Here is a 25,905-nt window from a genome sequence, read left to right as displayed (position 1 = left end):
TGGTTCTTACTTACCTACCTGTAAAATGGGGTCATTAACTTCTTGCTTGGAGTTAGGGGGCCAAGTCAAATGGCTTCATAAAGTGAAAGATCTATAAATTTGGTTAATCTGTGCCTCAAAATTAGCACCTAATTATCTACTCATATCATTCACTATAGTTTGATATAAGAACTACACTATAAATTTCTTGGGAGCTGAGACCTTGTCTAATACCCCTATATATTATCCAGTGTTTATCAACTGATTGAGAATAACCGATCCTCAAATAATAAACCTAGGTGAATTGTAACCTGCATTCAGTTTGCTGATGGATTTTGTAATTCTTCATTCTCCACTTCTTTTACTTTTCTTGTGAATCTTTAAATTTAGTGTATAAGAACAAGTCCCATTTTCAAAGATCAAGAAAGGAAAAGCAATGAGGAAGGAAATTCCAATTCATTGCTTGCTATTTTGAGGTAGGTAGACTAGTTAAGAAAGTCTTAGTAAAGAAGTTGAAAGTTTGACATGGGAGATCAACTCTAAAGGAGAGGTAAGATTTTGTAAGACAGAAAAGGGAAAGAAAGGCATTCCAGGGGGAAGCAATAGCACTGACGTGAAAGTGCATGCTGTGGAAAAGAGCCATTGCCCCAGCTGGAACACAGCATGCCCAGGGGGGAGGAAGGTAGAAGAAAAGAGAAGAATACAGCTTAAACAATGAGTGGAATCCAGATTATGATAAACCCAGCGTGTTGTTCTAAAGTGTTGATATCACCAAGGAGAAAATGGGAAGTTATCCTTAGAATGTAGTCACCATGATGGCAATTCCTATGCCTGTTTTGTTTTCCTTTGTATTCCTAGTGGCCGTTACATGCCTAGCACATAGGAGTTAAATAAATAGCACTGAATGAATAACTGTTTTTAAACAGGAGAATAATATAATTCAATATGTGCTTTGGAAAAATAAGTGGTGACAGTGATGAGAAGGGATTGGGAAGTGAGATAGACAAGAGGCAGCGAGATCAGTTAATTAGCTGATTATTGACAGTCTAAGTGAGACTAAATAGGCCAGTATACAATGGTTTTTATTCTAATCAAGAGGCACCTTGTTGAATATAATTTAAATAACTGAATGCTAATAACAGCTATATTTTCTTTAAAAATATTAGCATACAGGGGTGTTCAATAAATATTTGTAAAATTAATGTAGAAAAGGCATTAATTAATTCCACAGTATCTAATCTGCTTTGTTTGCTGAGAGATCAATCAATATGCAATGATAATGATACTAAAATTGCTGTAACTGATCAGTTTACTTTAGAGAAGAATATTTTGTATGATGTACACAAAAATAGTTATTGGTTTCCTACAGTGATGGTTGGTTTACATAATTTTAAATTTTATTTTACAAGATAATATCAAAGTCATAAAATTGTAAAAGCCAAGAAGGCAAAGGGGTTATTTGTGAAAAGGTTAAAGATGGGAGGAATTTCTTTACAATGAAAGAGAATTTTCAATGAGACTAGAGAACAAGTGAGAAAGGGGAATCTAAGTCTGGAAGGAGTAAGAACCAAGGGAAAAAAGGAAGGAGAATATGTGAGCAGGTAGGAGAGGAGACAAAAAGAAATGCAAGAGATCAGGACTGAGAGATATTTAGAAAGGACTCAGATGGAACTAAACATTGGTCTTCAAGAAAAAAGGATCTTTGTGTAACTGGGGAACAGATGCTGGTGATGCAAATAAACAACTGAAAATTATACAGACCTAGCTTTAAATCCTAAGCAAATTAGTGAAGCCCTCTGAGCCCTGCCTTCCTCATCAATATACCTCAATGTATAACATCAGCCTTCCAGCTGTTGTGAGAATTAAATGAGATGATATGTACAAAGTATAAGGCACACACTTAGTGTGTGACACATATAGCTATTAGTTCCATCAGGGAGAAGGCAAAGGGCTAGTTCTCTAATAAAAAGGACTTAGGAAAGGTTAACCTGAGGTCATAGTCAAAAGGGGAATTTTAGTATTTGACATTTTGGAAGCAGAGCAGAATCACACTGAATAACGCTATTCATTTCTTCAGCCTTCATGCCCCTTACTGAACCAGGTTAGGTAGATATTTGATGATCTTCCCAACAAGGTTAAGCATTTTCATGAAAATTTTAATATAGAGCAAAAAAGCCTAGAAGTGTTTATGAGGAATCAGGACTAGCCACATGATTTGCAGGGTCCAGTGCTAAATAAAAATGCAAGTCCCCTTGTTAAAAAATAATTAAGAATCTCAAGACAGTGACAAAGAGCATTAAACCAAGTGCAATGTCCTTATGAGCCTGGAGCCCTATGTGACTGTACTTGTCACACAGCCATGAAGCCAGCCCTGTAAGGAATAAACCATGTTAGCATTCAGGTGGTAAAGGCTCTTAAAAGTACAAGCATGGGGTCCTTGGCAATGAGTATTCTAAGAACATGTCAGTCCACTGCGGAAGTTCTCAGGTCTTGAGACACATGGCACAGAGGAGCTAGTCACGGTGCCACCTGGCCCTGAAATGCTAGTTGATGGCCTACTGACATCAGAAGGGTTGGCACTGGCTGTTTTTCTGCCCCTTGATTTTTCATATTTTAGTTAATTAACTTATCACTTGAAGACAGAAAGTAACACATTGATTCCATTTTTTAAAAATCCTTCTAGGATATGTAAAACTTTAATTCTGAACCACCTGAGACAGGTGCATTTCCAACTAATTTGAGGTGGCAATTTCTCCCCAAATCCAACATCTCCTAATGTGAATACTAAAGGCAGGCACACCCCTGAGAGAACTGGCTACTTTGAAGGGATAAGTCTGTTTTCAGGATTTCCAGTTTTCTTCTCCCTTTAACAGTTCTCCTAGGGAATGTTGAAAAAAAGAAAAGCATCTTCTAAAAGGGAAAGCATCATAAATGGTCACTTTCCTATCTTTTTTTCTTCTTCCTGTTTCTCTTCTCCTTTATCTTCTTCCACTTTATCTCCTTATAGGCTTATATCCAATGTAAGTGTAATATCTGTTTGTTTGTTTGTTTGTTTTGAGGGGGGAGGTAATTAGGCTTATTTATTTTTTTAGAGGAGGTACTGGGGATTGAACCCAGGACCTTGTGTTGGCTAGGCATGTGCTCTAGTACTTGAGCTATACCCTCCCCCACTAATGTAAGTGTAGTATCTGATTACAAAGTACCACAATATGGATTAGACACTGGATCTTGTCTTCAATCTACTTATACATACTTAATTCACCTCTTTGGGCAGAAAATAAAAAAAGCAGCATCAGCATCATTAGTACAGAAGTATTTGAGAATTATTTGTCTTGTTTCTATTAAGAACAGAACTGTATGTAGAAATAAAACTGAACCTTGAGATGATTCCACTGAAATACCTAATTTTATAGATTAGAAACAATGTAAGAGAGATAGACCTGCCAAGGGTGAATTCAGAGGCAGGTAGGGAGTAGGATTGGCAGTTCCAACCAATAAACCATACCATGGGACTCAACAGAAGGAGCACATAGTAGGTACTTAATAAATATGTGCCAGTTGAGTAAAAAAATGAAGCAAGACATGCGATTCTAGAAATCTAGGTTCTAGTAAAGGTTCTGCTATTAACTAAATATATTAATTATTTAATTATTATATTATAATAAAGATAGATTATTTAGCCTTTCTCAACCTCTTTTTCATCATCTACAAAATAGAATAATAATATTATTTTGACCAAAACCATAGTTTCAGGAACAATACTCTTAGTACATGTGCTATAACATAATTTTTATTAATTAAATAACAATATAACTTTGGCAAGACTGTTGAAAAGTTAAAAAGTACTGTATTTTAGATTATTCTATTTCCAGAGGACCTGAAAACTCTCCTGTTAATCTAACACTGTGGCCCTGAAACTTTTTGAATTTTATCCCCAGGGGAAAGTTGTGTTATACAATAGAGCTGCATGGCCTCCCCACAGCACTGTTAAGGGTGTTCTTCAGGAATCTTCACACGTGTTTTATGGCATGATCATGGAAGTTACCTGAAAAGCAACCTTGCAATCATTGTTCCACTTTCCCCAGTTGAGACAGATTCAGATTCAACATTTACTGACTGTTTCCCATTTATAATGGTCTATGTTTGATACTAGTTGAACAACATGAAATTGTTTTTCTTGTGGGACAAAAATAGTTGAATACTGGCGATTTCAAGTGGTTCAACCTGATACTTTAACATATATTATCTCTCTTTTCTCATTAAATTACTCTATGAGATAAATGATATTACCTTTATTTTACAGATGAAGAAATCAAGGCTCAGAAAGTAAAACTGACTTGCCTAAGGCCCTACAACTTGTCAATAGCAGATTATAGATGGAAGCTTAAGGTCTCTGGATTCCAAGTAGAATGGTGTTCCTTCCATACTACAAAACAATACATAAATTTAAAAGACACTGTTTAGTAATAAAAGTGAGTAGGCATTGAAAAAACTGAGTGAGTTGAAAAGGCTTAAGAAGCTCCAAAGAAGTTGAAAAGTAAGGAAGTGAAATAAAATGACAAAATTGCCTACAAAAATTACCTACAAAACTACCTACAAAAATATATCCGTTCCCTTCCTCCTGGAGACAGTAGAATTATAGCTTCAATTATGTGTGTGTCTTGGGCATGGAGCACGGAGGCAAGCACCAGCTGTCATGTGACTTGAGGGTTCCCAGGCAGCAGTAAGTGATCATAGTCCGAGTAAATGGAGGTAGAGAGCGCTGAATGGTGAGGAGAGGAAACAGTGAGACTGGGGCAGAGTCAAGAAGATTTTCCTGTCTATCTGCTAAATTCACACACAGTGTAGCTCTTGGAAAGCTGAAGCTGAACACAGAAGCAAGAGAGCAGAAAGCAATTGTTAATTATAGATTCTGCAAAATGATGCTGTGCCAGAATAATCAGGAGCTTTTTGCAGATTGTCCACTAAATGTCTGATACATAGGTTGTGCATTACTTTTTGTTAATTAAAATTCTTAGTACAATTGCAGTAAAAATGCTTCTCCTTACAGATGTTCCCAGAAGTTCCAGGCAGGAAAATAAGCCACTCAGCAACATTCCGTGAATATAGAAACTGTATGGATCATGGTATTATACAAACATTTCACTGCCTTTTTTTCTCTCACACCCAAACTCTGGTAATTATCAATCCTGGGGAAAAAAAAAAACAAGATGAAATAAAATGTCTTCAGACATTCATGTGTGTCTTTTCTGCGTATCATCTCCATTTCTCTGTACAGTGATTTAATGAACACTAATCATACATCAAGTGAAGTACTGGAGGGGAGATTGAGAAAGATTTCTTTCTTCTGGTATCCACAACCCGTTTCTGTCTCTTGTTACACAAGAATAAATTAATTTACATTAAGATTGTGCTACTTCAAAGGCATTTTAAAAGAGGTTTTGGGGGCATGGGAGTTAGTGTGGTGTGAGGGCTGTCTAATACCTAGTTCTTAACACAGGGTCTTTGAATTCTTTATGAGGTCCATGGATGGGCTTCAGAGGATCCATAGAAATCTTGAAATCACATGTAAAATCGTGCATGCATGTGTGTATTTTTGCATATATACATGCATTTTTCTAAGAAAATCAACAGTTTTCTTCAGAATTGTAAAATGATTGGTTACCTTAAAAAGTACCTTAAATCCAAAGAAATAGCATTGGAGATTTGGCTTCTATTGTAAAAGTGGATAAGGATCTGGGAAATCTCTTAACACCTGGAGGTCTTTTCTGGGATTTTGAGCCCTGCCAGCCCATAGTCTGCCCACTCAAGAGGCTGGTTTTCTCAAGCACTGAAAGATTGCTGCTGGTGGTGACACTACTGATTTTGCCCTGTCTGGAACAGAGGCTTGAAGCTCTCCTTATGGCAAAACTCAGCTTTTCATGAACTAAAAAAATCCCCCATGCCACAGGGAAATCACCATCTCTTTATGCAGCACTTGCCAAATACCCAGTAAGGAATGACATTTTCCAAACCCGGCTGGTCACCTTCCTCCTTGCCCTCCTCTCAGTCTGTTAGGCTAACCTCAAATCTACAAAATTACCCACACAGAACAGGAAATGCAAATGTTACAGTTCTCATAACGCTTGGCCACATTTTTCATGTGATTCACATTAAAGCATCTTATGTAAAAGTTGGACAAGTACTGAAAAAAATCATACTAATTACACACAATGTAAATGAATTTTTTCAAATGATAGAAAATCTGAATTCCTTGACACTTATAGGCCAAGTTTAGAACTTTACCAGAACTGTTTGTTGGTGGTGGTTCTTTTGTTACTCTCAACTTTGTTTCCTTTTATTTATATGAAATAAAGCAGGAAGAGAGGAAAAAAAAGGTGGGGGTTTGGGGGAAATGACAGGAAACAGCCATCCACCTCCACACTAAAATACCAGCAGAAAACCACAGTTATGCTGCCATCTAACAACAATATATTCTGTTTAGGAAACTCCCTGATCCCAGAAACAGCCATGTAACTCTAGACAATAATGAAATTAAATCCTGCACATGCTCAAAACCATCCTCCCTAGCTTCTGACAACATAAATTTTTTTTTTTTTTTTTTGCTCTTTGCTTTCTTAAACTCTGTGAGATTTTTGTTCCTTAGAAAGGTGCCTAACTATAACTTTCAGAGAATTTGGTGACAGTGGTGATGGTGAGCACAGGCCTGGTAGTATAAGTTTATCAGAACCTCCTGTTTCAGCTGCCATAAGTTTGGGAGCTGGGATAAGAGTGCTTGACCATTTTTTATCAGAAAGGAGAAAGCAGCCACTTTTCTCAAGGAGAACAAACGTCTGTCAGGGTAAATGATCCACGCAAAAGAGCACTCAGCCCTTTCTTGTGTAGCAGTAGCTATGCTCACTCTCAATTTGCCATCGAGAGACTAGTTATTTCTAAACTTCTTAAGAGGAAAGATTTAAGCTGCTCTTGAAATCATACAAATGCATTCAATTTTACTTTGCAGACCTTCAAAGGGTGTCTCTTGCTTAATTTTTCAAAGAGTAAGTAAATACTAAAGTAACAGTAATAACAATAACTTTTGTACTGAGATCAAGTTTGCAAAGTGTTGCTCACAAGATCACTTGAGAGGAGAAAAGTAGAATTATTTATATTACCCAAAACTGAAGTTTGGAGATGACTGAATATTTGTATGATTTTCCCAGATGCTATCAGGTAGGTTTACCCCTGGAAATCAGAGTTCTGATGATGGTAAATATAACAATGGTTCTATGAGATCTTGGGATCCAGTCACCTGTGAGGTTGCCATGTTCTGTAATCCTAGAATCCAAACTCCCAAATGAATATAATTAACACTCTATGTAATCTGAGGAACACAATCAAACAGGCGTGCTCGCTGCACAAAGTAAGTCTGAAAGTCAAACATCCACACTGAGGTAATACAGTTCTCAAAGGGATCAAATGACACCAGAGACAAATGTATCAAGTTGTTGTGGCAACTGATCCAAAGTGTGGTCCAGCTGTTCCCAGTCTGTTTTCCCAACATCAGAGGCGATTCACTCAAGGCAAACCATATAAATACCTCCTTACTCATAAAAAAAAGACATTCTCTGACTTGTACGCCAGATTGTTCATCTCCTCAGGCCATGGTCTGCCTTTCTCCATTTGCTCTTGTCTTCTGCTCATCACAGTAGGATTTGGGGAGAATCCTGCCAACAATTACACTTGGATTCCCTAATTCAACAGAAAGGCAGGTTACCTCAGAAGGGAGCATGTGATTCATCCACCACAGCCACACACAAACTCAAATTATCATCTTCTAGGCCTGCTTCTTTGGACCAGTTATTTATATTCAAACTGCCTGGGCAAATGCTTGCAAAGTAGGTTCAAATAGAAGCTGATCTATTTATTTTCTTTCTCTATAAAATAGATTATGAAATATACCCATTAAAAAGAACTCATGTGGGAAAAAGTGTAGTGGAAAGAGTCTGGACTCTGAACAGACCTCAGTTAAATCCTGGATCACCATTTACTTGCTGTGAGTATTTAGACAAGTGACCTGCTTTCTCTGATGCTTACTTTATTCATCTGAGGAAAACAGTGTTAAGATATCTGTCTTGTCAAGGCAGTCTTCTCTGACTTTAATATGCATGTGAAACACCTGGGGACCTTATTAGAACACAGATTCTGACTCAGCAACTGGTGTGGGGTGAGGCCCATAAGTCTGCATTTCTTTTTTTTTTTTTTTTTTTACATTTTTTAATTGAGTAATAGTCATTCTACAATGTTGTGTCAAATTCCAATGTAGAGCACAATTTTTCAGTTATACATAAACATACATATATTCATTGTCACATTTTTTTTCGCTGTGAGCTACCACAAGATCTTATATGTATTTCCCTGTGCTATACAGTATAATCTTGTTTATCTATTCTACATTTTAAAATCCCAGTCTGTCCCTTCCCACCCCCTGCCCTATTGGCAACCACAAGTTCATATTCTATGTCTATGTCTATGAGGCTGTTTCTGTTTTGTATTTATGGTTTTTTGTTTGTTTGTTTGTTTTTTAGATTCCACATATGAGTGATCTCATAAGGTATATTTCTTTCTCTTTCTGGCTTACTTCACTTAGAATGACATTCTCCAGGAACATCCATGTTGCTGCAAATGGCATTATGTTGTCGGATTTTGTGGCTGAATAGTATTCCATTGTATAAATACAGCACATCTTCTTTATCCAGTCATCTGTTGCTGGACATTTAGGCTGTTTCCATGTCTTGGCTATTGTAAATAGTGCTGCTATGAACATTGGGGTGCAGGTGTCATTTTGAAGTAGGGATCCTTCTGGATATATGCCCAGGAGTGGGATTCCTGGGTCATACGGTAAGTCTATTCCTAGTCTTTTGAGGAATCTCCATACTGTTTTCCACAGTGGCTTTCCTTGCTTCCCTCTCCCATTCTTAATGATTTAGATGTCTTCATTTACAATTTTGTGTTTATTCTATTTGTGATTCATGGTAGTTATCACCTTTCCAGTTATGAGTTTCTCATTTTTGTAGCATCCTGCTTCTTTTCTACTTAGAGTAGACCTGTCGATATTTCTTTTAGCATTGGTTAAGTGTTGCTAAACTCTTTTAGCTTTTGCTTGTTTGTGAAGGTCTTTATCTCTCCTTCTATTTTAAAGGATAGCCTTGCTGGATAAAGTATCCTAGGCTGCATCTTTTTTTCATTCAGGTCTTTGAATATATCTTGCCACTCCCTTCTGGTCTGTAGTGTTTGTGTAGAGAAGTCAGCTGAGAGCCTTATGGGGGTTCCCTTGTAACTCACTCTTTGTTTTTCTCTTGCTGCCTTTAGGATCATTTCTTTATCCTTGACTCTGGCCATCTTGATTATGATATGTCTTGGTGTGAGTCTGTTTGGGTTCTTCCTGTTTGGGACCCTCTGAGCCTCCTGTACTTTGATATCTGATTCCTTCTTTAGGTTTGGGAAGTTTTCAGTCATGATTTCTTCCAATACCTTTTCAATCCCCTTTGATCTTTCTTCCTCTTCTGGAACCCCTATTATGTGTAGATTGGTACACCTTATATTATCCTATAAGTCCCTTATATTGTTTTCATTGTTTTTTATTTGTTTTTCTCTCAGCTGTTCTGATTGGGTGCTTTCTGTTGTTCTATCTTCTAGGTCACTTATTCGTTCCTCTGCATTATCTAGCCTGCTTTGTACAGCCTTTAGGTCAGCTCTCATCTCAGCAAATGAGTTTACTAATTCTACTTGGTTCTTCTTTATAGCCTCTACTTCACTTTTGACATATTTTATATCTCTAAACACTATTTCTTTTAGTTCCTTCAGTACTTTGATCAGTCCTTTTTTGAAATCTTGATCTAGTAGGCCTTCAATGTCTATTTCCTTGATCGTACTTTCAGGGGATTTCTCTTGCTATTTTAATTGGGAGTGGTTCCTCTGCTTCTTCATCTTGCTCATATCTCTCTGGCACTGTGGCTGGTGGGTGGGCGGGTCACTCCCCTTCCCTCTGCCACAGTCAGATGCTTCGCTCAGGCGAGTAGGTGGGTGGATCGCGCCCCCTCCAGCACTGCAATCAGATGCTGCGTTCCTGCCAGGAAGGTGTGCAGTCACCTGCCCTCTCCCAGTGCCAGTTGCTCCGCTGCTCTGTGCAGCTGCCCGCTCTGCCTCGGGTCGGTGCTCTGTAGGTCGGCTCGGGGAAGACCGCAGAACGGTCCCGCCCCTGCTCCATGCCGAATCTCACCTCCTTGTTTCTCTTGGCGGTGCGAGTTCTCTGAGGCGCCAGGGCAGAAAGATCCTATCTCCCTCAGGCTGTAAACAAGTCTCAGTCCTGCCTAGGAAGTTGCAGAGCCCCCAGGTGCGGATTCAGGTCTCCGCCCTGCCCCCGTCCGGACGCTGTGCACAGGAGGAGATGGCGGCTGTGGCTGCACCCTGCCTCTCTTCTCTTGAGAAGCACCAGTAATGGCACCATGGTCTGAGGACACAAAGGCTACGGCGCCCCTCCCCTCAGGGCACACCAGCCGTGTTGCTTTGCTTTTTTCCGCAATTTATGGGGGACCGAGGTTGTTCTGCTCCATATCCCCTCCCAGCCACTGCGCACAGCCCCCTGCAGTCCCTCGGGGCTGCCTCAGTGCAGCTGCCCCAGTCCTCTGCCCAGCTCAGGTGGCCTGTCTTGGCCCCATCTGCCATCTCGCATCTTGGGCTGGGTGTCGTGGGAACTCTTTATGCCCGTTTAACTTAGTTCTGTCGATCAAGGGCTGCTGGGGGCAGATCTGAGCCTCCGAGTCCCCCATCCATCCCACTGGCCTCTCCGTTGAAGGGGGGAGACCCAGTGAACGAGCACCAGTCCTCCTTTGCTGCTCCCTCCCCGAAGGACCATCCCGCACTGTTTTGCTTTTTCTTCTTTCTTTTTTCCTTTTTTCCTACCAGATTTTTGGCGTCTTTGTCTTTCGAAGAGGGCAATGTTCTGTCAGAGTTCGGCAGCTGCTCTGGTTGGCTAAGTGGGTCCATAGATGTGAGTTTTGGTGTATTTGTGGGAGAGGGTGAGCTACAAGCGTCCTTCTACTCCACCATCTTGCTTCTCTCCCACAAAAGTCTGCATTTCTAACAACTCCCAGGTGATGCTGTTGCTGCTGGTCTGCACCACAGCTTGAGTAGCAAGGTAGTCAGGTCTTTCAAGGATTTAATTTTCTATAAAGCAGCTACAACATATCTGGCAGATGGAAGGCTTTCAGTTAGTGCTCTCCCCTTTTATTTTCATCACCCTCATCCCACACAATATATTACATAAAACACTATGTATACAGAGTTCCAATTCCTCTGAGGATTTTCAGTTTGAGACAGCCAAAATGGAATTCTAATAACATAAAATCTCCATTCTTTTCTTCTAAAATGAAAAGAAACATGGAAAGGAAAAATGGTTAAATTGGCTGGGACTATTGGAAAGTCCTCACTAGAAGATGCTTGTGCTTTTGACCATAGCAACCTTTCAAATAACAACCACTGAGAGATTGATAAAGCAACTGAATACATGCGAACAGTGATCACAGCTCCCATTTAGCTTCAAAATATTTTTAATATGATACAGCTTACACCTTTTCATGACTCTTGCCGTGGAAGTAAATTATTCAGGGATAATAAATATATTTTTTCATCTCAAAGTAGTATATATAAAAGTCAAGAATATGTACAGAGGAAAACAGCAATTTCAAAAAGGCACCATTCTATTCATATGCTATGTGGATCATTTTGAAAGATTCTACAACATAGTGAATGTTTAGAAATGCGACCTTCATAAAAATGATAAATAATAATCATAAACAAAACTTACTAAACACTCATGATTTTAAGTACTAAATAAAGGCTTTACATGCATCTTTCCATTTATCTTCAAAACAATCCTACGTGTAGGAACTAATATGACATCTAAGACCCACTCCCACCTTGGAGCCTTTGATTTAGCTGCTCCCTCTGCCTGGAACACACTTCTTCAGGGTATCAGCTTAGCTAACTCCCTCAACTCATTCACATCTTTGCTCAAATCTCACCTTCTCAAAGATTATTCTGTTTAACCCTGCAGTCTGCCCTCCTCCTTGCAGTACTTTCCTTATTCCAACTTTTGACCTTCTAACACACCATATAATTTGCTTGTTATATTCATTGTTTATTGTCTTTCTAACTACTAATCTCTTTCCCAACAACCCCCACTTTCTCTCCAGAATGTAAGCTCTATAAGGGCAGGGATTTTTGTCTGTTTTGATTACAAATCTATCGCAGACTCGGAAGAGTGCTTAGTGCAGAGTAAACACTCTGTAAATATTGTTTTGAATGAATGGTTATTTTACAGATGCAAAAACTGAGACAGTGCAGTTAAATGACTTGTACAATATAAGTAAGCATTAGAGCCAGAATGCAAAACCAGACAGTCTTACTCCATACTAGTGCAAAACTTGTTTAACAAAAGAATAAAGAAAGTGAAAATTGGTAACTTCTAAGACTAAGCTGGCATCCAGACCTTTTGAATTCCCATGCAGTTATAGAATGGATAGATATAACCAGCTGGCACCTCTCCAGGGTAAGCTCTAGGATGACTGAGACAAGGACAATTGGGACCTGGCACAAAGATAGAATGGTGATCTTAGAATTTCAAGCCTAGTAAGTCTCCAAAAGCAGCCCATTTAATATCTATACAGTTAGCAGATGCCCTTGATGTAATGCATAAAATGTGCTTGGGTAGCGATAATGAATGGCAGATGTTATTAGCCACGTGCAAGGCTGTGGACCAGCACTTCTCAAACTTTCCCTCCTTAGGCAGAGGAGACACACGTGGGAACCTGGAGATAATGCTAGCCTTCTTTGGAATTGTGTGTATATGTGTACACTCTGAAATGGAAAGGGAGCCCACTCTCTATTGCCCAAATCAACAGTAGACACTTGAGATAGCTTCCCTAGGAGTGACTGAGGTAAAGGGAGCCACTAATGGAGACTATGCAGCTTTCAGAATTAGACTGAGAAGAAAGCTATAAGAAGCCCTTGGGCCAATGATAAGGAGACCACCACCTGGGTCACAGGTATTATTATGCCTCATTTACAAAATTGGGGCTCAATGAGGTGCTGAGCAACTTGTCCAAGGTCACGCAGACAGTAGGTGCTAAGGACCTGAACTCAAGTCTGTTAGACAGCAAAACCTATGCTCTGGATCACTTCTGTAAAGAACTTAGCACAGAGCTTGACTACAGAAGATGCTCAATTAAAATAAAATACACCCTTAGAGGTGTGTGTGTATAATCTTTACTTTCTCAGAACAAAGAACTCTTTGATTCTTCAATACTCTTTTAGAAAGTTCTTTTTCTCTCTTCCTTTTTCTCTAATTCTTTTGCAGCCAAGCTCCATATGTCATTTATGGCTTCCTTCCCTCCTTATCCATTTCTTTTTAAATCCTCTGCAGCAGATATTTGTCTAGGCATAGCTCTCTGTGGGGCCCACAAAGATTTTCTTCAATTGTCATCCTTACTTCCTCCACCATGAGCAACTCTCTCTTTCCACCTTCTCTCTCAGAAAAAGAATAGGCATGGCTTACAGAAGTGATCACTAGAAGGATAAACCCTTTGGTTAACTAGAAGTCCACTAAACAACCCGGGGGAAGAATCTTGTCTCTTTTTTCCCCCTCATGTATCTTTAACATCTAGCACAGTGCCTAATTTAGTCGGTGCTCAATAAATATCTCTTGAATGAATTAACAAATAAAACATAACAGGGTTACCCCATAGAAACACCCAGTTTCCTCCTTTGGCTGAAAATACCATAAGCAAAAGACATGAAGCATCTATGGAGTGCTATAAAAATGCTCAGTAATAGAATATGTGCTAAAATCTGTATTTTCTATAGTGAGACACTTTCATAAACAGAGAGATTGAGAGGGATCACAGAAAGACAGACAGGGAAGGAAGATGGTAACTCATATTTTGTGAGGACTCAGTATGTTGTGTACACCATGCAAGTGCTTTTCATGCATTACTTCATTTAGTCTTCAGAATAGTTTTGTGAAGTAGACATTAACCTTACTTCATTGATGGGAAAACTGAGCTCTGAAGGATTTAATTTCTCCTCAAGGCCACAAACCTACTAAGGGTCAGAGAGATTCTGTCCAGGCCTGTTTGACTTCAAAGCCCTGGTTCTTTCTACCAAACCATAATGTGTACCTCTATCGGTTCTTCACTTCCAAAACAGTGTTTTAAATGTTTCAGTACTCTTGTGAATCACATTTTTAAGTCTTTTTTCAATTTTTTTTCTAAATAGGGTCCACATTTTGTTACCACCCTTTTCTCTGAAATTGAGTATCTACGTGATGAATTCTTTCAGCTTTTTCTTTGAAGCAGAATCTTAGCTTAACAAGTTATTCTAATGTCCTATTACCCTGGGAATGTTCATGAATTTTCAATAGATGTCATTCTCAGAGTCATTTTTGCTCACATTTACTTATACTGTGGGCATATCCATAGTTGCTCTTGCAATGACTTTTTTAAAATGTTCATTTTTATGCTTTTAAATATAGCTAAAAATTTAAATTATAAAATTGATCTATGTACTAAGCTACAGCTGTAGTATACCCATCATATATCATTTTCCTGCAACAGCAGATGTGAGGAATAATGTACATAAGTGCAGACTAAGACCAAAGAGAGAAAAAATGCTGACTTTTATATAAGAGAAAAACTTATTGAAAATTAGATGACTTGAAGTTCTGACTCTGACTATAAGGGGCAGGAATTTTCTAAAGGCTAATTCCCAGGACAATTTTTCTTACATCTTTTCTCCTATCCGTATGTCAGAAGAGAAGCTACTGAAGAAAGTTTTATGCCAAAAAATTCAGGATGAATGTATTCTTAGAAATCAGGAAGTTATCTTTTGTGGCTGTGGTTCTCAAACTTTAGAGCACATCAGATTGCCTGGAGAGCATATTAGAACACAGATTGTTGGGTCCTGGTTGGTGGGTCTGGGATGGGGCTTGAGAATTTGCATTTCCAGCAAGCTTCAGGGTGATGCTGCTGCTCCTGCTGCTGGTCTAAAAGCCATATGCTGAGTGTGCTCTCCAGAATTTAAGTGCCCAGAGGCTACTGATGCTCAGTCAGAAGGCTCCAGGGCAGTAGTTCCTAACCCTCACTAAATGGCAGAATCACCTAATGAACTTCTTCAAAATACTAATGTCTGGGGCACAGCCAGAGATTTTTTATTCTGTTCATCTCTTGTGAGGCCCAGGCATTGGGAACTTCTGGGTTTGCCTAACTTGATAAATATTAAAATTGATTTCATATTTTTAAAATTCATTTTTAAATTCTGCCTTATTAAAAGTAATCCTAGAGGAACAAAAAAGCAGACAGCAGGATTACAGGTTAAACATGGTGGTTTAAAAACAAGCATTTACTAAGCTCCCTCTCAAAACCCCACTAAAACAATGGTAATGGGAAAAAAGAAAGAAAGAAAGAGAGAAATAAAGAAACAAAGAAAGAAAGAAAAACAAAGAAAGAAGCAAAAGAAGAAAAAAGGCATTAACCCAGAAGTCTAAGAGAATAGGACAGAAAAACACGATAAAAATGTTAATACGGGGAAACAGCAGGTAAAGTGATAACTGACCTAGCTGACCAGAGGAGGCTGAATTCTATACCTGTGAATCCTTTTAGGGAAACCTAAAAGCTGGCTGCTTCTTGCTGTGGAACCCCAGAAAGCCTCAGGAAATGGAAGCACCGGGTACCTTTGAGAGTGGGGGAGGTAGGAGGGTTGAAACAAGAGAATTGAGAAGCATCTAGGCCCCCTAGTAGAACCCTACCCTCACTCTATATCAGTGGTTATTAGAGTGTGGTCCAGGGACTCCTGGGAGTCCCCAAGACTGTTTCAGGAGTCCATGAGAGCAAAGCTATTTTATTAATAACATTGAGATAATTACTTGCTATTTTCACTCTCATTTTCTCACAAATATACAGTTGGCTTTTCCAGAGTCTACATAACATGTAACAATGTCATTGCTCTGACAACTAATGGAATATATGCTTGTATATGCTTGTTTTCTAGACTGTTCTAAGGTATGAGTTTGGGGTATAAATATGGATGTTTTCAAAGGTTAACTCAGTTTGTTCTCAATACTTCTACTCTGTGCTACAAGTTATTTTCTATTATACCTGCAATGATCTGCGTAACCATATCCAATAAGTTATTTTGACATTCTAATTTTTTTCTTACACCTGTGTAAAAGTAAGAACATTTTGTTGTCTTATTTTGCAATACTATTTTAAAAGTATTTTGAAGACTTTCCTAGATTTAGAAGTCTTCAAAATAATTTTAAATTTAGAAAAGCACCTTAGCCTGCATTGGGTAGAAAGGTACACAAGGTAGCCGGTAGGTAGATAGATAGAGGGTTGTACAGCTGACATTGCTGAATGCCTGCTGGATGAAAAGTCAGTAAAAGTTATTAGTCAAAGAAATCACCCTAGTGCCACTTCCCAACAATACGGTAACTTGTTAAATTAAAGAGGTTTAGCTGCAAATACAAAGAGAAAGTTGATATCTCAGGATATTACTGTCTGGATAAATCAACTGACATAGCTTGTTTCTTTTATCTATCCAACATCAACACCAACTAATCACTGATAATGATCTTATGTGAATGGCATTAAAATACCCTTGGTGTATTGGCACTAAACAGAAATGTTTGGCACTAAATACAAATGGTGATGAAATATATAAAGTGTTAAATAATTTATTTGACTCTCATGGTTTGTATTGGAAAAACTATTTGACATTTGGACCAATGGTACAAAAGTGGGCAAAAGAGCTGGCAGCTTAGAACAAATCAAGGCAGGAACGTAAAACTGTTCTAGAGGTCATTGTCATATACTTGAAATAAAACTAAATGTCAGTTTCACTCAATACTTTTCTTGATAAAGTAATAAAATTATAAATCTTACTGAATTTTAACTCCTAAGTATACGTTTTAAAAACATTCTATATGACTAAATGAGAAATATACATAAAAAAGATTTCCCCTCCACAGCAAAGTATGATGATGGTAGTCTTGAGGATAAACACTTATATGATTGTTAGAGTTGCAAATTGAATTGGTTATTTTTTTCATGGAACAACATTTTTACTTGAAAGAGTGACTGACAGACAAATTATGGTTATTCAGACTTGGGTACTTGGAAGATATTTTTCTCAAAAGTGAACCAAAAAAGCCTGTCACTTCAAGGCAAACAACTGATAGAACTTGTTGCTGATTATAAATTTTGAACTGTTAAATGAAAATTAAAATTTTAGGATATTTGTATCTCCCATCATGAGCTTGTCAACTTTCCAAAACTTAAGACTTTCTGATTAGGTCAGGGGTGATAATAAATGAGCTTTTTTGATGTTTCATAATAAAATGTGTCAACATTTGGAAGATCTGAATAACTCACAACTCAATAAAACAATATTTTCCAAATGATCAATGCATGATGTTAAAATGATGCATGGGTAAAAGAAACATTCAAAATGCAAGACCAATAGAATTTAATTCATCAGAGTATGAAAAGTTCATTGATAAGGCTCATATTCCACACTGCAACTAACCTTTAAGAAACTATCACTTACTGAATTTTGCTGTAGTATCTGAGAAGAATAGCCACGATAATCTGAATAAGGTTATTCAAATCCTCCTCCCCTTTTTTAGCTGCATATCTCTGTGAGGGCAAATTTTCTTTATATTCTTAAACTAAAACAATAATTGCCACAAAACATGGAAGAAGATATAGAATCCACATATCTTCAGTTAAGCTAGGTATTAAAGAGATTTCCAAGAACACAAAATAATGCCACTCTTCTTGCTAACTTTCTTGTTTTTTTGGAAAACATAGTTATTTTATAAAAATACATTATTTGTGGTAAAACACAATGAATTCATTATTTTAAAATAAATATTTTTAAAATTTCTGTTTTAATTCTAATATAGTAATATCTATAAATATGATCTATTACCCTACATAGATGAGAAACTGCCCCACTTCCAAGACAGCAGAATACTCGAGGTTGAGCTTGAGTCAAGTCCACCAAACATAGTTGTGGAGGCAACTACAGTGAAAACAAAAAGATTAAGTGAAAGGCTACATACTAAACAATGAGATATCCAGTTCCTTTCTTAGATGTAAGGATGCTAGTAGATTTACACTTCCAAGCTGGCAGAAGAGAGAATTCTTCTCTGGAAAAACTAAATTGTGCAAGAGAAAAGACCAATAGATATGGATAGCTAGAGCCCTCTAATGTAATAACCTAGGCATATTATCCTACAAACACTCCCCACTAGTTGAGAAGAAATGTCCATGAACAAAAAGCATCCAATCAGCTTTTCATGCCTCTCTCTTAAATAGGAATAGAGACCTAAGAATCAATTGACATTTGAGGAAAATCTTTAATGTGAAGGTTATAAAACAAAATAAAGAAATGGGGGAAGGAGGGAAGAACAGAGAGGGAAAAGTTTAATGGAGAAACCATAAGAAAACCTTTGGAGAAAGAGTGAGGAAGGGATGGAAGAAGGAAGGAAGGGAGGAAGAAAAAAAGAGGGAGGGAAGAAAAAAAAGAAGAAATAAAATAAATAAATACAACTATAATTGATACCTTCAAAGAGAAAAAAGAAGATATTACATCCAGAAACATGAAAAGAAGCTATAAGAAGCCATGAAAAGGAAGTTTTGAGGAATAAAAGGAGTTTTTGAAAATTAGAAATATGATAACAGAAAAGAAAATTTCAACAGAAAATTTATATGATTAACGAGATTCATCAGAAAACAGAAGAAAAAAGGGAGAAAAATATGGAAAAATTAGACTACTATTTGAAGAGTTCTAATGTCTGACTTAGAGAGAGAGAGAAAGAGAGAGCACACACGAAAATAAAAAGAAGAAAATCATCAAAGAAAAAGTTCGGAAAAATTTCCTTAAACGCAGGGCATGAACTTCAGATTGAGAGAATCCACCACATATTTAGTACACAGAATAACGAGTCATGTAAAGGATCACTGAGGACAAAAAGAAGATCTTAAAAGTACCAAGAGAGAAAAAACAGGGCAAATAAAAGGACCAGAAATTTAAAAAGCATTACATTTCTCAACAGTTACAAGGAAAGTTAGAAAAAAATGGAGCCAAAGCATCAAAATCTGAGGGAAATATGTATTCATCCAAAATATAAATCAAACTCTAATACAAGGTCTCAACATGTTTACCTCTCATTTATCTTTTCTCAGGAAGTTCTTGGGAAAAAATGTTCCACCAAAATGAGGGAGTAAACCTCAAAAAAAGGCATGGATCCAACAAATAAGAGAGTCAAAAAGAATCCCTAGGATGATGGTGAAGAGAAATCCCAGGACAACAGCTGTGCAGGAAGCACGGAGATCAACCAATCCAGATGGGACCCGAGGAGAGACTGCTCCAGGAGAGCATCTCCAAGGACAGGATGAAACTGATGGCTACCTGGGGTGTTTGCACAGAGAGAGAGATTTACTCTTCTGGTACAGCATTTGGGGATGAATTAGGGAAAGATAAATAGGAAACTAGACAAATGAAAAAGAGATAGGTATTAACTGCAGGAAAACAAAAAGTTGTGAAAGAAAGAAAATATAAACATTGTACACATTTTCTTCTCTGAATCATATTTACATAGTAATAAAAATGTGGAGTACTGAATTCTAATCTGGCCAATAGTTAAGATATAAAATATTGGAGAATGGGGAAAGATAAGTATGTTTCAGTGTGTGAAGAGTTACGGAGATATGAAAGGTAAATTCTCATCTTCCGTAGTAGGAAATAAATTGATAGTATTTGAATCGGAAAAAAAATTTAAAATAGCAACAGACTGTTATTTAGAAACAAATAAAAGAAACAACTAAAATTGTGATTATTGCTTCTGGAGAGGGGGAGTTAGGGGTGGGAAAGGTGGAGTTGGGTACTGATGGTTTCTATTACAAACAAAAATGCTTATTACAGAAAAATTGGAAACTACAGAAAAGTAAAAATGAGCACAAAAGCATCCCTATACTCCCTATAACTAAATATTACACTATTAATGTATTAGTGCCTTTTCTTTGCATTTACATGCATTTTTATATTATTGAGGTATGAATTACATATTTTATTTTATTCACTTAACAAAAGCATCTTCCTCTTTATTAATATTTTATTATGAAAAATTTCAGAGACAAATGGAAAGAATTGTATAGTGAAAACCATAAATCCACCACCTAGGTTCTACAATTAACATTTTACTATATTTGCTCTATCACACATTTATCAATCTATCTATTGCCCTAACCATCCATTGATCCATTTTATGTTTTGAGGCGTTTCAAAGTAAGTTGCAGATTTTGGTACACTTCATCCTAAACACTTCATCAGTCATACCATTAACTAGGGTTCTATATCTGTTTGCTGTTCTTTTTCTTAAGTAAATTTTATATATAATGATATGCACAAAGCATGTGTATCATTTGATGAATTTTGACAAATGAATACATACCCCTGTGTAAGCGAAATGCCCATCAAAATGCAGAACATTACAATTACCCCAAAAAATTCCCTCTTGCGTCTTTCCCTCTCAATCCATATCTTTACTTTCTACACGCACAGAGGCAGTCAATTATCTAATTTTAAAAACCTATTCCAGAATGTCATATAATTAGAATAACACAAATGTGCTGTTTTATATAAGGGTTTTTTTCACTTAGCATAATGATTTTGAGATTCATCCATGCTGTGGAGTGTATAATTAGGTTGTTTTTTGATTGTGCTGAGTGTCATTCGTTTACATGAATATACAACAGTTTGTTTAAACTATTCTCTTGTTGATGGACACCTGGGCTGTTTCTAGTTTTTGACGATTATTAATAAAACTGCCATGAACATTCTCATAAAGTTTTTCTTGTGGCATACTTTCATTTCCTTTGGGTAAATACCTAGCAATGGAATTGCTTTGTCATAGAATAGGTATATATTTAGTTATATAAGAAATTGCCAGATTTTCCAAAATGAACCAGATATACCAAAAGGATATTAAGAATTTTTAACGTGTCATTTTTTGGTAAGTTGTGTTTTTCAAGGACTTTGTCTATTTCAATGTCAAATTTGTTGATAGAAAGTTGTTCATAATATTCCCTTACGATACTTCTAGTGTCTGCGTGATCTATAATGAGAATCCATCTTTCTTTTTTTAATTTTAATTTTTTTATTCAGGTATAGTCAATTTACAATATTGTGTTAATTTCAAGAATCCCTCTTTCATTCCTGATGCTGGCAATTTATGTTCTTTCTTTCACATTCTCTTTTAATTACTCTTAATTACTGAAAGAGATGCTTTTAAATCTCCAACTAGACAGTAGATTTGTCTATATTTCCCCCTTTGGTTCTGTTAGTTTTTTCTTTGTATATTTGGAATCTCTTTATTGGGTATTGTAGTAGTTTTCTATTGCTTCTATAAACAAATTATCACAAACAGTGGCTTAAAACAATCCAAGCTTATTATCTCATAGTTCTGTAGCTTAGCAATTAACATGGGTCTCATTGGGTTAAAATCAAAGTATTGGGAGGGCTGTCTTCCTTCTGGAAGTGCTATGGAAGGACCCATTCCCTTGACTTTTCCAGCTTCTAAAGCTGCCCACATTCCTTGGTTTATGGCCTCCTTCTTACATCTTCAAATCCAATAATAGTGGGTCAAGTCCTACTCATTACCATACCACTCTGACTTCCTCTTCTGTGGTTAAATCTTCATATGCCTCCTCTTTTCTGACTGAGTCTTCCACTCTAATGGTAGGTTTGGTCCTTCTGGATAATCCATGATAACTTCCCTACTCTAGGTAAGCACTCTGAGTTCTACCTCCAATCTTAATTCTAGTAATACAATTTGTACCCTTACTTTTCACAGTCTTCTTAGAGTAAAAATTGTATTATTTCACATAAAAAACAACAACAACAGTTTAATTCTATTTACAGCCTCTCCCTTCATCATCCTTTGTGGTACTATTGCCATATATTTTTGCATCTATATATGTTATAAACCCAAAATACAGTGTTATGTTTTTTGCATTAGAGTCAGGTTTTTAAAAGAAATTAAGAGAAAAAATATTCATCTATAAATTTACAGTTTCCAAAGCACTTCATTATTTTTTGAAATCCAATTTTCTTTCTGATGTTATTTCTATCTGAAGAACTTCCTTTAGTATTTCTTGTGGCATAGGTTTGCTGGCTTTCACTCATCAAAAAAATCTTTTTTTTCAAACTTTCATTTTAAAAGAATATTTTTCTATATAGAAAATTTTGAATTGACCTTTTTTTTTTAGTACTTTAAAGATGCTGTTTCATTGTCTTCTGTCCTCCATTGTTTCTGATGTCAAGTTAGCCATCATTTGTATATTTGTTCTCTATGTGAAATATCATTTTTATCTGAATACTTTTGAAGATTTTCTCCATGCTTTTTATTCTCAACAATTTCATTATTATGTCCAGGTATGATTTTCCTTGTATTTATCCTTCTTAGGGCTTGCCTGACTTCTTGGTTCTGTAAGTGACTTTTTCACCAAATTTGGGAGAATTTCAGCTTCAGTTTCTTCAAAAAAGCCTTTTGTTCCCTTTTCTCTCTCTTGTCCACTGGATTCTAACTGTACAGATATTACTTGATATCGGCAATGAGGTTGCTGAAACTGATAATTTTCTTCCCAATATTTTTTTTCTGTTCTTTAACTGTACAATTTCAAATGATCTGTATACAAGTTCACTAATCCTTTCTTCTGTAGTTTCCAGTTTATTACTAAGCCTATCCAGTGAGACTTTCAATTTAGTTATTCTTTTTTTTTTCACTTTATTTGGTTCTAATTCTAAGGAATTAGAATTTCATTTGGTTCTTTTAAAATGTAGATTGTTTCCATGTCACTGCTGATATTTCCCTATGTATTCACTGAATATGGACATTTCCCCTTAATTGTTTGAAGATTTGCAATAGCTTCTTTAAAATCCTGGTCAGCTAATTTTATTATCTGAGTCATTTCAGGGTTTCTAGTTATTGCTCATTCTCTTGGCCAAGGGCCACACTTTCCTATTTATTTGTATGTCTAGTAATTTTTAAATTCTATACTGGAAAGTGTGGATGCTATGTTGTAGAGACAGAATAGTGTTGGTTTTGAATCTAGCTGGGAGTTGTGAATTATGAGTGGTTGACCTTGTTCTTGTGACAGCTGCAGTTTAGACTTTGTTAGGGTGAGTCTGTTTTGGTTACACATTAGACTTAAGGCAAATCTTCAGTCCTGGGATGTAGACTTTACTCCTGAGGCATAACTCTAAGTTTTTACTGGAAAGCACAAGATGTTTATCAAGCCCCTCTAAATTTGTGAGATTCAAATTCCAGTCTCTGTCCCTTATGTGGCAGAGAGCAGCTGAAATCTCTGTTCAAACTTTTCAGGCTTCCAGCTGTTGTTTCCTACCAGACTTCTTAGAGTCTCCCTTAAATATGCACATTTTAGGAATCACACAAAGACTTGAAAGGAAGTTTATATGCATATTTGAGGTTTTGCCCCATAACTCCTTCTTTCTGAGCTTTCCACCTTCTGACTCCTTTTTCCGATACCTCAAACCAGTATGACCATGTATTTCTTTTGAGTTTAAAGCCATCTCATACTGCATGGATTCTTATGTAACCACAAATATCACCAGTGTTAGTCACTTCTTTCAGACTGAAGAAGTTCCTCCAACTTTTGCTGCCTTTTGATCACTGTCGTGTGTGTGTGTGTGTGTGTATTTATTTATTGTCCAGATTTATCACTGATATCTGACACAAGCTACTCCATCATTCCTGCAATTGGACCTTCATATCACTGACTCTTTCCAGGTTTTCTGTACGGGTTGGTGAGCAGTACCAATCATCAAGTCATGTATCTCGGTCCTGAAAATCCAAGAGCATGAAAGTCCAAATCAAAATAGTCTAACTATGTAGATTTATTTATTTATGACTTCAGACTTGGAATTCTGGTTGTTCAAGCTTCAAGCTCAACATCCCAGTATTGAATCAATTCTTTTGGCTACCTACAGATAGACATATGTTGACAAATTCTATGCTCCTTTTTCTTCCTGACAATGACTCTTAATATCCTTTATATTATTAAGAAATTTTCACCTCAGCATTTCACAGGGTTAGAGAAACATGGCATTTGGCTTTAATTTTCACTGAGTCCTCCTGGCCAGGATTTCTTGGAATTGTTCCATGATTATTCCAAGTCTTGACTGAAAACTATGGCTTTAAGGAATAAATGGTAAATTCCAGGTGCTACTTGTTGTCCCCAAATGAATGCTGATCCTGGAGCCAAAGGAAACACAGCCCCCTGCCTGTTTTGGGGGTATTTTTAGAATAGTTACAAACACATGATATTTATCTTGAGAGATGGTCAATATTTTTAAAATAGCTATTAAACAAACTATTTACAAAAAAACCCTGTATTTCTCTTTCATAAAAAAAAAAATACTGTACTCATTTCATAGCATTTGTACTATGGCGAGTGCTTGAATAGAGGAGAAGAACTTTCTCTGATCCCTCCCTGTCAGCCATGATAATTGAGCAAGCCTTACATTCTTACCCATTAATTTTTGTACACTGATCTCATTATTTCTCCCTATAACCACTACAAATTCTTCACTCTTTAGTCTTTATGCTACATCATCCAGATAGCCTTTGGTGAGGGCACTGAAGAGGATTTGAATTTCCTCACTAGAATGTAATATTTTCAGTAAAGGATCACTGCCTTGTTACCAAAGCAGTAACAGTTAAGAGAAGCCCTTGGAATGAGACAGATCCAAGTTCAAGTCCAAAGTCTGCCACTTAATGTGTAATCTTTGGCTTTTATACAGCTTTCTCTAAGTTGCAGAAAAATAGAGATAAAAACAGTCCTGACCTAATTTGATTATTCTGAGGATCAGATAAGGTAAGTCACATAAAGGTTCTTGCTACACTGTTATTATTATTGTTGTTGTTGTTATTTTCCCCCATAGTAAATGCCCAGTTGCCTAAATATGCACTTGTTGAACTAAATAAGTGCTGTTCTGGCAAAAGAGAAAACACACACAAATTACAAAAACAAGTGTGAAAAAAACAGTAATTGTAAGTTATGATAAAAATACTATGGAAAAATGAGCTAAGAAAGAAATTAAAAAGGGAATCTATTTTAGATAAGATAATTAGGGAAGGCCTCTTGAAGGAGGTAACATATAAGCTGAGTCTTAAGAGATGAGAAGGAGTCAAGTATACAAAAAATGAAGACAACAGCATTTCAGGCAGAGGAAATGGCAGGTACAAAGTTCCTGAGGCAGATATGCCTGTGAACTGTCTACAGACTGAAGGACCTCACCAGTGTGCTATGATAGAGTAAGGGCAGGGTGTCACTAGATGCAATCACAAGGTAGCAGAGGCCAAACACAAAGGGCCTTATAAGCCAGAGCAGACAGTTTGGCTTTTGATCTATGTGCAAAGGGAAGGCATTGAGGGGTTTTAAGCAAGGGAATGACGAGATCCTTAGGCCCACGTAATCCATGACTCACAGAAACAAACTGAAGGAGGATAAGAATTTTTGGAAATATTTGGAACTTGTTTACAGAAACTAAAAGTATAAATGCAGAATAAAATATTTTCCACTAGGTTAAAGTTATTGATTGCCAACAACCAAAAATTCATTAGGAAAACTTAATAAAGATTTCATCCATTTCTCTTTCTTTCATAACTGTCATGAATCCCAAGGGAGTCTGAGAATCACTAAAAAATGAAAGATAGACAAGAGCAGTAAACGTGGTAGGCAGGCAGGGTGAGAATAATTGAGAAAGCTGGTCACAGTAGGTGGCTCTGAGGGCCCAAAGTGG

The 25,905-nt window shown here is 36.9% G+C and overlaps 1 protein-coding gene across 5 annotated transcripts in view; it reads right to left on the bottom strand.

The window, feature by feature from the left end:
* HPSE2 (heparanase 2 (inactive)) overlaps nt 1-25,905 on the bottom strand; it is a 568,967-nt gene that overhangs the window by 170,621 nt on the left and 372,441 nt on the right. The gene's annotated exons all lie outside the window — the stretch shown is intronic.

Source organism: Camelus bactrianus, chromosome 11 (genome assembly GCF_048773025.1).
Source record: "Camelus bactrianus isolate YW-2024 breed Bactrian camel chromosome 11, ASM4877302v1, whole genome shotgun sequence".
In the NCBI taxonomy this organism is placed as follows: Eukaryota; Metazoa; Chordata; class Mammalia; order Artiodactyla; family Camelidae; genus Camelus; species Camelus bactrianus.
The sequence above is the reverse complement of the archived record's forward strand: the minus strand, read 5'-3'. Positions and strand labels throughout refer to the sequence as shown.